Genomic DNA, 12,008 nt, shown 5'->3' on the forward strand with positions numbered 1-12,008 from the left:
AAATCTATAAAATACAGAAAAACAGGGGTAAAAACTCTGTACTTCTACTCCCTAGAGATAAATTCTGTTAACATTCTGGGTGCTTCTTTTGCTTTACTACAAAGCATGGTCCTTGTGAGAGCAATGGATGGATCCCTCTCTCCCAAAGTTACAGAATTTTTTAAAAATTCCACAAATTAGGGGATACTTTGTTTAAATTAAAAAAAAAAAAATCGGCACCTGGGTGGCTTAATCAGTTAAGCATCAGACTCTTGATATCGGCTTGGGTCGTGATCTCAAGGTCCTGGTATCAAGCCCTACATTGGGTTCTGTGCTGAGTGTGGAGCCTGCTTGTGATTCTCTCTCTCTCTCTCTCTCTCTCTCCCCTCCCTACTTGTGCCCTCTTGCCCTCTCACTCTCTCTCTCACTCTCTCTCTCAATAAATAAACATTTAAAATAAAAAGAGGGGCGCCTGGGTGGCTCAGTTCGTTAAGCATCTAACTTCAGTTCAGGTCATGATCTCACAGTTCGTGAGTTGGAGCCCCTCATCTGGCTCACTGCTGTCAGCACAGAACCCACTTCAGATCCTCTGTCCCCGTCTCTCTGTGCCCCTCCCCCACTCATGCACCTACACTCGTTTGCTCTCTCTCTCTCTCTCAAAAATAAACATTAAAAAAAATCCTAACATTCATTTCTTGTTCTCAAGAGAATTAAGATAAACAACATGGGAAGCGCTGCTGGCTACCCACACCTGACTGCAGTACCCACACCTGGCTGCAGTACCTGGGCAGCTCCCAAGCCTATGGGTTGGTTTCTTCCTTCCTTCCTTCCTTCCTTCCTTCCTTCCTTCCTTCCTTCCTTCCTTCCTTCCTTCCTTCCTTCCTTCCTTTCATTATACCAGTATTTTGCTTAACTTTCTTGCCAAATACCAAATTTTTAAAATTGAGGTATAATGCACATAACATGATAGTAATTTCAAGTGCACAACACAATGATTTGGTATTTGTATATATTGCAAAAAGATCACCACAGTAAGTCTACTTAATGTCTGTTAACTATTCATAGTTATAAAATTTTTTTTCTCATGTTGAGAACTTTTAAGATCTGCTCTCAGCAATTGTCAAATATGCACTAACTATAGTCACCATGCTGTACATTACATCCCCGTGACATTTATTTCATAACTGCAAGTTTATACGTTTTGACCCTATTCAGTCTCTTCAGTAAGTCTGTACCTTTTGACCTATAAGCAATAACATTATTAATATTTTAGATACACAGTTTTTAATCAGAGTTTTTACTTTCTTAACAGAATAGCTTGAGTATTTTTGAGGGCACTAAATGCTTCAAAAAATGCTCAAAAACATCATTTTAATAGACTTACAATAAATAGGCTTATGTGTATAAGGTATATAAATTATTTAACCATTTCCCCTTTGGTGAATATTGATTTCTAATTTTTCAATTGTGTAGATAATGTAGTGATCAAACTTGTTGAACATCATCTGCGTTTCTGATTCTTTAATTACAAGAGATTCCTAAAAGCGAAATCCCTGGGTCAAAGTATATAAGACATCTTAACTTACACATACAGTTAAATTTACCTTCAGAAAGAGAGTACCAATTTAGACAGCAAATGAGAGCATTCCACCATTGACAATGTGACAAACAAAATGTATCTTGGGTTTTTATTTGTGTTCTGGATTATTCTAACCAGACTGTACAGAGCAGAGAGAACCTTTTCTTGTTTTTCATCACTCCTATGATCTCAGTTCCTGGAGCAATGCCTGGCACACAATAAATATTTATTGAATTAATTATGTAAGTAAATAGTATGCTAAGCATACATCAAAACTGGAATTTCATACATTGCTGACAAATACTTAGGGGTTCTCAACACAGAACCTGTTAGGAAAACAAGTTTCCCTGTTAGGAAAATAAGTAAAGTTATGCACCATAAGATGGGACTGACATAAGCTCTAGTTTCTAGCTTAGAGACTCCTTTTCCAGGTTCTTCTTCTTGCCCTGCTTGCTGTCTGCGCCAAATTACTACAATGCGGAATGCAGAAGTAACAGACTATAAATTGCCCCCCACCCCCCATGCTTGTGCTTGAGGCTCAGACTTCTGGAGAATGATCTCCTTTGAGCCCACCGGTGTAAAATAAACCTCCTGCCTTCCAAGATCTCCGAGTGCCGCTTGGTTTTTCCTCCAGCGTTCCAACCTGGTTCCGTAACATATTTGGTTCCCTGACCAGGAAACCCAACCGGGCTGGCCCATTGTTACCACCGGTTTGGGAAAATGACACGGCAGTGACAGAATCAGGAATCACAACGGAGAAGGCAAGTCCTGCCTGAATTTCGGCAGTCTCTCCCTCGGTCTCCTCAGGCTGGCCCCGCTCCGCCATTCCCGCCGGACACGAGGAGACTTGGCAGGTGAGGACCTGGACCTGACGTCGGAACTGGTAAGGCCAGGCCCCAGTCTAGTCAGACCCACTCACAAGAGTGGAAGGGGGACCTGATCACTCCCCGTAGACTTCAGTGGTCTCACAGGTAGGAATTCTGGTACAGGGCCCCAATTCAGTCCGGCCCACCCTTAGAGGTGCAACGGGGACCTGATCACTCCCCAAAGACATCATAGGTAGGAATTCTGTGGGAGGGAATGTAATAACCTCTGGTGTGTATGTGAGTGTGAACATGCGACTCGGTCTGGCTCGCCTGCCAAGTTCGATTCTGTGGCTCCACGGGTGGGCACCGTTAAGGTTCCCAAAAGCCCACAGGGTTTACATGGGCCCGTCTGCGATTCAGTGGTGAACAGCATACAGTCCATGGCGGCATCAGGCCAGGGAAGGTCCAGCCGCCAAAAGCGGGGGAAGCCCAGAGCCCCCTTAGCAAAAGACTTACCGCAAGGAAAAGGGATACTGGAAGAATGAGTGCCTGAATCGGAAGGGGCCCCCAAAGCCCAGCCGATATCAGGAGGAACCTCAAGAAGGGGACCTTATTGGTCTAGGCGGAGATAGAATCAGACCGAAGGGGACACTTACTCTGTATGTTCCTCTGCCTAATAGATGTGAGGGCTTCTCCCTCATTCATTTTCCGGGTTAACAGCTATAATTGGAGCCAAGTGTGGTAGTCTTCCTCGGGACAAGGACTTTAAGGAATATTCCCAAGCAGTTGCTGCTTCGCCTTCCCCTCCCCCTCATGTTTCTGCACCAACTTGGGTGTGGTCCTATACCATCCTCAGTGCCTCAGGCACCAATGGTTCCTCCTCCCACCCTCGAGGTCAAGGAGCAAAGTGCACCCCCTTGGACCACCCACTTCAGATGCCTCCACTGGTGTCCCAGGTGAAAATTGACGATGGGAAAAAATTGATTGCTTTTAAGTGGACGCAGGCAAAACATATTCGGTGTTTAAACTAATTTAAGTTTGGGGCATCTGGGTGGCTCAGTCAGTTAAGCATCCGACTTCAGCTCAGGGCATGATCTCGTGGTCTGTGAGTTTGAGCCCCGCGTCGGGCTCTGTGCTGACAGCTTGGAGCCTGGAGCCTGCTTCGGATTCTGTGTCTCCTTCTCTTTCTGCCCCTTCCCCACTTGTGCTCTGTCTTTCTCTATCTATCAAAAATAAATAAATGTAAAAAAAAAATTGGCCAACTAATCTTTGACAAAGCAGGAAAGAATATCCAATGGAATAAAGACAGTCTCTTCAAGTGGTGCTGGGAAAACTGGACAGCGGCATGCAGAAGAATGAACCTGGACCACTTTCTTACACCATACACAAAAATAAACTCAAAATGGATGAAAGACCTAAATGTAAGACAGGAAGCCATCAAAATCCTCAAGGAGAAAGCAGGCAAAAACCTTTCATCTTGGCCGCAGCAACTTCTTACTCAACATGTCTCTGGAGGCAAGGGAAACAAAAGCAAAAATGAACTCTTAGGACCTCATAAAAATAAAAATCTTCTGCACAGCGAAGGTAAACAATCAGCAAAACTAAAAGGCAACCAGAAGATATTTGCAAATGACATATGAGATAAAGGGTAAGTATCCAAAATCTATAAAGAACTTCTCAAACTAAACCCCCAAAAAACAAATAATCCAGTGAAAAAATGGGCAAAAGACATGAATAGACACTTCTCCAAAGAAGACATCCAGATGCCAACCGACACATGAAAAAATGCTCAACATCATTCATCCTCAGGGAAATACAAATCAAAACCACAATGAGATACCACCTTACACCTGTCAGAATGGCTAACATTAACAACTCAGGCAACAATAGATGTTGGTGAGGATGTGGAGAAAGAGGATCTTTCTCCAGCTTGGGAATGCAAGCTGGTGCCGCCACTCTGGAAAACAGTATGGAGGTTCCTCAAAAAACTAAAAATAGAACTACCCTATGACACAGCAATTGCACTACTCACCATTTATCCATGGGATACAGGTGTGCTGTTTCGAAGGGACACATGCACCCCCATGTTTATAGCAGCACTATCAACAATATCCAGAGTATGGAAAGAGCCCAAATGTCCATCGATGGATGAATGGATAAAGATGTGGTATATATATATAATGGAGTATTACTCGACAATCAAAAAGAATGAAATCTTGCCATTTGCAACTACATGGATGGAACTGGAGGGTATTATGCTAAGTGAAATTAGAGAAAGACAAAAATCATATGACTTCACTCATATGAGGACTTTAAGATACAAAACAGATGAACATAAGGGAAGGGAAACAAAAACAATATAAAAACAGGGAGGGGGACAAAACAGAAGAGACTGATAAATTTGGAGAACAAACTGAGGGTTACTGGAGGGGTTGTGGGAGGGGGGATGGGCTAAATGGGTAAAGGGCACTAAGGAATCTACTCCTGAAATCATTGTTGCACTATATGCTAACTAATTTGAATGTAAATTTTTAAAAATAAAAAATAAAATTTAAAAAAACATAATTTTAAAAAATGCAAAAAAAATTTTTTGAACTAATTTAAGTTTGTTGGACCTGTGTTTAAAGTTATCAGCAAAGGTCAAAAAGCTCATGTTATCTCTGTTGCAATTTGTTAGCAAAAAGATGACTTAAAATGATAGTTAATTTTGTCTGTCTCAAAGTTTTCATGGGTAATTGTTAAGATAGCTTTTAAGGTCTTTGGTAACCTGAAACTTTCCAAATAGGATGGAGTGCTAAAGCTTTGATTACTCAACATAGGTTTGTGTTTTTAACTTCTTATTGCAGAGAAACGAAGGCTGTTTGGACCTAATGGAAAACATGCTTTGTGCTTAATTGGTTCATGAACTTATCATCTAAAAAAATTCTGGTGTAAACAAGGAAAGCAACCCTGTATGTAGGAAAGTAGGAGGTATGTAAGAAAGATATAAGGAATGGAAATACATTTTTTATTGAGAGTAAAAGAAAATAATTTTGTCCTAAATGAGACTGGTTGTTTGGAGAGAAATGGCTTTGGTACAAAGTTTGAAGGCAAAGGAAAGTTGTAGAAGGTTCGTGAAGGGAAATCTTTGGAAAGGAATTTTGTGTGTGCTCAGGATGGATTAAGGTTGAGATAAATGGAATTTGAAAAGTACACTGGTATAAGGTTGAAATCCTGCCTTTCTCTGTGTTCAAAAGACAAAGTTTTCTTGGACTGTTGATCTGCTCTTGATAAGACAGTGTAAACAAAGGGTTTTTTTTTTCTCCTTTGTCTGCTGGGAAAACCAAAGCTTTAGATTTCATTTTTATGAGGTCTTTCACGAAAGAATTTCTAGAACTAAAAAAGCTGCGTTCAAACTGAACAAGAACTAGAAACATAGGACTAAATGAACTGAGGAAGATTATAGTTTTGAGACTCTTGTTGGAAATATTGCTGGTTCTCTAATGTTTGCTCTTCCAGATTAAGAATACACAGAAATTCATTTGTAAACTGAAGCGTTTATCTTTTCTCTCTACCTAAACTCTCTGAAATTCAAAAATTCTCAGTATTCTTTCTTTCATAGCAATTACAGTTGTTTGCATAAGTTCAATAAGAATCTGTTCATCTTGTTACAGATCACTATTGGAAATACTGGTTATTTTACCAAGGCTTTGACTGGAATGTCATATTTGAGAATTATATGCATAGACTCAATATGACCAGACAGCTTTAAGGAACTAAGGTTGGCTTTATGAAATACAGAGCCATAAAGCCTCTTAGAAATGTTGGCCTGATACCTTGCTTGCAGAGTTCCCAGCAGTCTCACTAGGTGAGTAAAGAAGGTCACTTCCTGGGGCGCCTGGGTGGCGCAGTCAGTTAAGCGTCCGACTTCAGCCAGGTCACGATCTCGTGGTCTGTGAGTTCGAGCCCCGCGTCGGGCTCTGGGCTGATGGCTCAGAGCCTGGAGCCTGTTTCCGATTCTGTGTCTCCCTCTCTCTCTGCCCCTCCCCCGTTCATGCTCTGTCTCTCTCTGTCCCAAAAATAAATAAACATTGAAAAAAAAATTAAAAAAAAAAAAAGGTCACTTCCTGGCAGGTGCAGGAACCTCAGAATATCTTGGGGACCTCATGAAGAGGAATTTGCCCAATTCTACAGGTGTTGCAGGCCTGTCTGATGGCAAGTATTTGGCTTGGCTTCTGGCCTGGAGAGGCTACTAAAAGTTCAATATGGAGATTCCTTACAAAAGGTTCCAACAAAGCAAACTTTGTCACTATTTTTGCTGAGCTTATGTAAATAATTAGGCCAGGTTTGTTAAGACTGGATTTGTTCTACAAATGCGTTGGTCTCGATTTGGCTATCTCTGGAAATGGGGGGTTTTAGAGAGAAAAACTATGTTTTAACAACACACTGTTATGAGTGTTAAATTCCAGTTCTGATTGTCTTTAAATGTTTGTTTGCCTAAACTAGACACCTTGAGGTAAACTTTAGAAAAATTGTCACAGTATTTCATGTATAGACAATCTTCTGTGGTGGTTATTCTGTGGGGATAATAATAAGACCCCATGGGTCCATCACTCCAGAATTAAGAAGGCCAACTCTAAAGAGCCCTCAACCTGGAAAAGTAACTCAGACCTGGTCGACCCGCTTAAACTGACCCTCAAAAAGATGCTGGCCCCTGAGATCTTCAGCCCTGCTCCAGCCACACCCCGGAAGCTGGCTGGCCTGCGCACAGCAGAAGCTTGAGGAATCAGTGTGTGGACTAAGTCCAGGTGTTTGGATGCAACTCTGCCAACTCTTGCTCCTTACTATTGGACTATTAGAGGCTGCCCCACAAACTGGAAATCCTGGCTTCCTGCCCTGGCAGGGCCCCTCCTTTCCATAATTTTACTTGTGACCATCGGCCTCTGTATCTTAAAACCCTGGTATGCTTCACTGAAAACACCATTGCTTGCCAAACTGCAACACACACCTTAGCCTTCCAAGGGTACCAACCCCTAGAGCTAAAGGGTGATGCGTACTAAAAAAATATCTTTAAAAGAGGCATCAAAGGGGGAAATGTTGGGAAAATAAGTAAAGTTATGCACCATCACATGGCCTATGGGACTGACATGAGCTCTAGTTTCTAGCTTAGAGACCCCTCTTCCGGGTTCTTCTTCCTGCCCTGCTTGCCATGCGTGCCAAATTACTACTAATGTGGAATGCGGAAGTAACAGATGATGAATTGTCCCCCTGCTTGTGCTTGGTTCTCAGACCTCTGGAGAATGATCTCCTCTGAGCCCACCAGTGTAAAATAAACCTCCTGCCTTCCAAGATCTCTGAGTGCCACTTGGTCTTTCCGCCAGCATTCCAGCCTGGTTCCATAACATGCCAGCCAACATTTCTGTTTCAGGAGCATCACTGTTATTGTCAGTACACTGCAGTTGGTTCATGCAATTACATGGAAATTTTATTATAGATTGCCTTTCTTATTTTAGAAAACTTGAATAGAGAACAAATTAAAGTTCTGATACTAGAGCATAGTTTTCACAAATTTAACAGAATTAATACTATCATAGGTGTGCCTAAAGGAGCACATTTTTAACCTCATTGAACTTCAGCCTCATTGGTCCTAACCATCAGCTACATGTTCAATTGGATGAGAAAATATATATTGAAAAGACTGCTTAATTTTTCCATAGTGATCATGAAATACATGTGCAAGTTTTAAAAATACAGGCAGGGGTCGTGGGGTGCCTGGGTGGCTCAGTCCATTAAGTGTCTAACTTCAGCCCAGGTCATGATCTCACAGTTCCTGAGTTCGAGCCCCACATCAGGCTCTCCAATCTCAGTGCAGAGCCCACTTCAGATCCTCTGTTTCCCTCTCTCCCTGCACTCCCCAGCTCATTTCTCTCTCTCTCTCTCTCTCTCTCTCTCTCTCAAAAATAAACATTTAAAAATAAATAAGTAAAAACTGTGTTTGTTTAGGGGCACCTGGGTGACTCAGTCAGTTAAGCATCCTACTCTTGATCTTGGCTCAGGTCATGATCTCCTGGTTCTTGAGACCGAGCCACACATCAGGCTCTCTGCTGACAGCACACAGCCTGCTTGGGATTCTCTCTCCCCCTCTCTCTCTCTACCCCTACCCCACTGATGCGCTCTCTCTCTCTCTCTCTCTCTCTCTCTCTCAAAATAAACTTTTAAAAAATAATAATAAATAATGAAAGTACAGTGTTTACTTTTTTGAAGTTTTCTTAATCTAGTTTAGAAGGATAAAATTTTGTAACTCAGTACTTTGAAGCTTCTAGATATACTGCATTGCTTCTCAAATGAAAACATTTCTTTTTGTTGTTGTTTATTTTGAGAGAGCATGCGAGCATGCATGCGTGGGAGAAGGGTAGAGAGAAGAGGGAAAGAGAGAATCCCAAGCAGGCTCTTCACTCTTTGTGTGGAGCTCGATGCTGGCCTTGAACTCACTAACCCTGAGATCATGACCTGAGTGGAAATTAAGAGACCACCACTTAAACAGAAGCCTAACTGCTTTACAGGTTTCTAAGAATAATAGATAATACTTATTGAGTATTTTTTATGTGCTAGACATGGTTCTGAGAACATTTACTCCTCAGAGCACCCCCATGAGATAAATGCTATTATAATCTCCATCTTTATTTTACAAATAAGTACATGGAGGCTCAGAAAATTTAAGTAACTTGCCCAAGTCCTACATTTAGGTAATACCTAAGGTTGAACCTAATTAACCGTCGAATCCTAGAGTCCATGTTCTTAACCACTATGCTTTAGAATATATGCAAGGACCAGAATTTGAGAAACTCTCACTTAAGGAACTAAAATCTTAGTTCCATGAAATTGTAAACTAACACTGAAAATGAGAAATTTTGTCTTAAGTGCAAAATAATTTTTCAGATCACTGAAATGAAAACTCAGAACTTTGGAGCACCTGAGTGGCTCAGTCAGTTAAGCATCTGACTCTTGATTTCCTTTCAGGTCATGATCTCACAGTTTGTGGGTTCAAGCCCTACATCAGGCTCCACATTGAGAGTGTGGAATCTGCTTGGGATTCCCTCTCTCTCTCTCTCCTCTCTCTCTCTCTCTCTCTCTCTCTCTCTCCCCCTCCCTGCCTCTTCCTCCCCTCTCTGTCCTTCCCTTCTCTCTTTCTCTCTCTGCCCTTCCCCTCTCGCTCTCTCTTCTCTCTCAAAATAATTAAATAAACTTAAAAAAATCAGAACTTTAAAATTCTCTTACAATTTACAGACACTCAAAAATACAAAGGAATTTGGTATAAGAAACATTAGAATTTAATTCCAGTATACACAGTGTTATATTAGTTGCAGGTGTACACTATAGTGATTCACCAATTCTATACATTATTCAATGCTCATCACGATGAGTGTACTCCTAATCCCCTTCACCTATTTCACCCATTCCGCCCCCCCCCCCACCTTCCCTCTGGTAGCCATCAGTTTGTTCTCTATAGTTAAGAGTCTGTTTTTCAGTTTGTCTCTTATTTTCCTTTGTTCATTTGCTTGTTTCTTAAAATCTACATGTGAGTGAAATCATATGGTATTTATCGTTCTCAGATTGATTTATCTCACTTAGCATTATGCCCCCTAGATCCAACCATGTTGTTGCAAATGGAAAAATTTCATTCTTTTTATGGCTGAATAATATTCCATTGTCTATATATACCACATCTTCTTTATCCATTCATCTATTGATGCACACTTGGGCTGCTTCCATAATTTGGCTATTGTAAATAATGCTTCAATAAATATTGGGGTGCACATATTCTTTCAAATTAGTGTTTTCTTGTTCTTCGAGTAAATATCCAGCTGTGTTATTACTGGGATATATGGTCATTCTATTTTTAAAATTTTGAGGAACCATCCTTCACAGTGGCTATACCAGTTTACATTCCTACCACCAGTGCCCCAGGATTCCTCTTTCTCCACATCATCACCAACACTTCTTGTTTGGTTTTTTTGTTTGTTTGTTTTTTATTTTAGCCATTCTGACATGTGTGAGGTGATATCTCATTGGGGTTTGATTTTTATCTCTCTGATGATAAGTGATGTAGAGCATACTTTCATGTGTGTTGGCCATCTGTGTCTTTCTTGGAGAAATGTTTGTTCATGTCTTCATGAATGTTCATGCCCATTTTTTATGTTATTTGTGGGGGGGTTTTGATGTTGAGTTATATATGTTCTTTATGTATTTTGCATACTAACCCTCTATTGGATATGTCATTTGCAAATATCTTCTCCCATTCAGTATGTTGTCTTTTAGTTTTGTTGATTGTTTTTTTCCACTGTCCAGAAGCTTTTTATTTTTATATAGTCCCAATCATTTATTTTTGCTTTTGTTTCCCTTGCTTCAGGAGACATACATAGAAAAACATTGTTATGACCAATGTCAGTGAAATTACTGCCTGTGCTCTCTTCTAGAGTTTTTGTGGTTTCAGATCTCACAGTTAGGTCCTTAATCCATTTGAGTTTACTTTTGTGTATTATGTAAGAGAGTGGTCCAGTTTCATTCTTTTGGATGTAGCTGTCCAGTTATCCCAGCACCATATGTTGAAGAGACTGTCTTTTTCCCATTGCAAATTCTTGCTTCCTTTGTTGAAGATTAATTATCATATAATCATGGGTTTATTTCTAGGCTCTATTCTGTTTCATTGATCTATAAGTCTATTTTTGTACCAGTTATACATTTTGATTACTACAGCTTTGTAGTAATCTGGGATTGTGTCACCTCCAATTTTGTTCTTTTTCAGATTGCTTTGGTTAATCAGGATCTTTTGTGGTGCCATACAAATTTTAGGATCATTTGTTCCAGTTCAGTCAAAAATGCTGTTGGTATTTTGATAGGGATTGCATTACATCTGTAGATTGCTTTCGGTAGTATGAACATTTTAATATTTGTTCTTCCAATCCATGAGCATGGAATATCTTTCCATTTGCTTGTGTCATTTTCAATTTCTCTCATCAATGTTTTATAGTCCTCAGAGTACAGGTTTTTCACCTCCTTGGTTAAGTTTATTCCTAGATGTTTTATTATTTTTGGTGCAATTGTAAATGGGATTATTTTCTTAATTTCTATGAAACACTAGAATTTGAAAGCAAATGTATCATTTTATCATTTATGAAAAATGTGTGAAATTCCAAACAAAATTAAAAGAAATACTAGAAAACTGTATTGTCTTAAGCACGCAAGATTTATTTCTGATTACATAAAAATAGTTGTTGACCAAGTGTAAGGGTTTTTTTGTTTGTTTTGTTTTGTTTTTTAAGAGAGAATGGGATTACAAGCAGGGAATAAGGGCAGAGGGAGAGAGAGAAGGGAGAGGGAAAGAGAGAGAGAGAGAGAGATGAGAGAGAATCCTAACTAGGCTCCATGCTCAGCCTGATGCAGAGCTCAATCCCATGACCCTAGGATCATGGCCTGAGCTAAAACCAAGAATCAGACATTTAACCAACTGAGCCACCCAGAAGCCTCAATTCTGCTGCATTCTAAAATCTGAGAAACACTGTTCTAGAACAAATAAAAATGCTTGAGAAACTTACACTTGGTCAGGGCACCTGGGCAGCTCAGTCACGTAAGCGTCCGACTCTTGATTTCAGCTCAGGTCATGA

The 12,008-nt window shown here is 40.4% G+C and overlaps 1 long non-coding RNA gene across 1 annotated transcript; it reads left to right on the forward strand.

Moving 5' to 3' along the window:
- Positions 1–6,049: 6,049 nt before the first annotated feature.
- LOC121036703 (uncharacterized) lies at positions 6,050–7,694 on the forward strand. The gene is made up of 2 exons (XR_005793444.1): positions 6,050–6,224; positions 6,463–7,694. It is a non-coding gene; the product is annotated as an uncharacterized LOC121036703 (long non-coding RNA).
- The last annotated feature ends 4,314 nt before the right edge of the window (positions 7,695–12,008 follow it).

The sequence above is a fragment of the Herpailurus yagouaroundi genome, unplaced genomic scaffold, assembly GCF_014898765.1.
Source record: "Herpailurus yagouaroundi ecotype Mexico unplaced genomic scaffold, PumYag 163, whole genome shotgun sequence".
Lineage (NCBI taxonomy): Eukaryota > Metazoa > Chordata > Mammalia > Carnivora > Felidae > Herpailurus > Herpailurus yagouaroundi.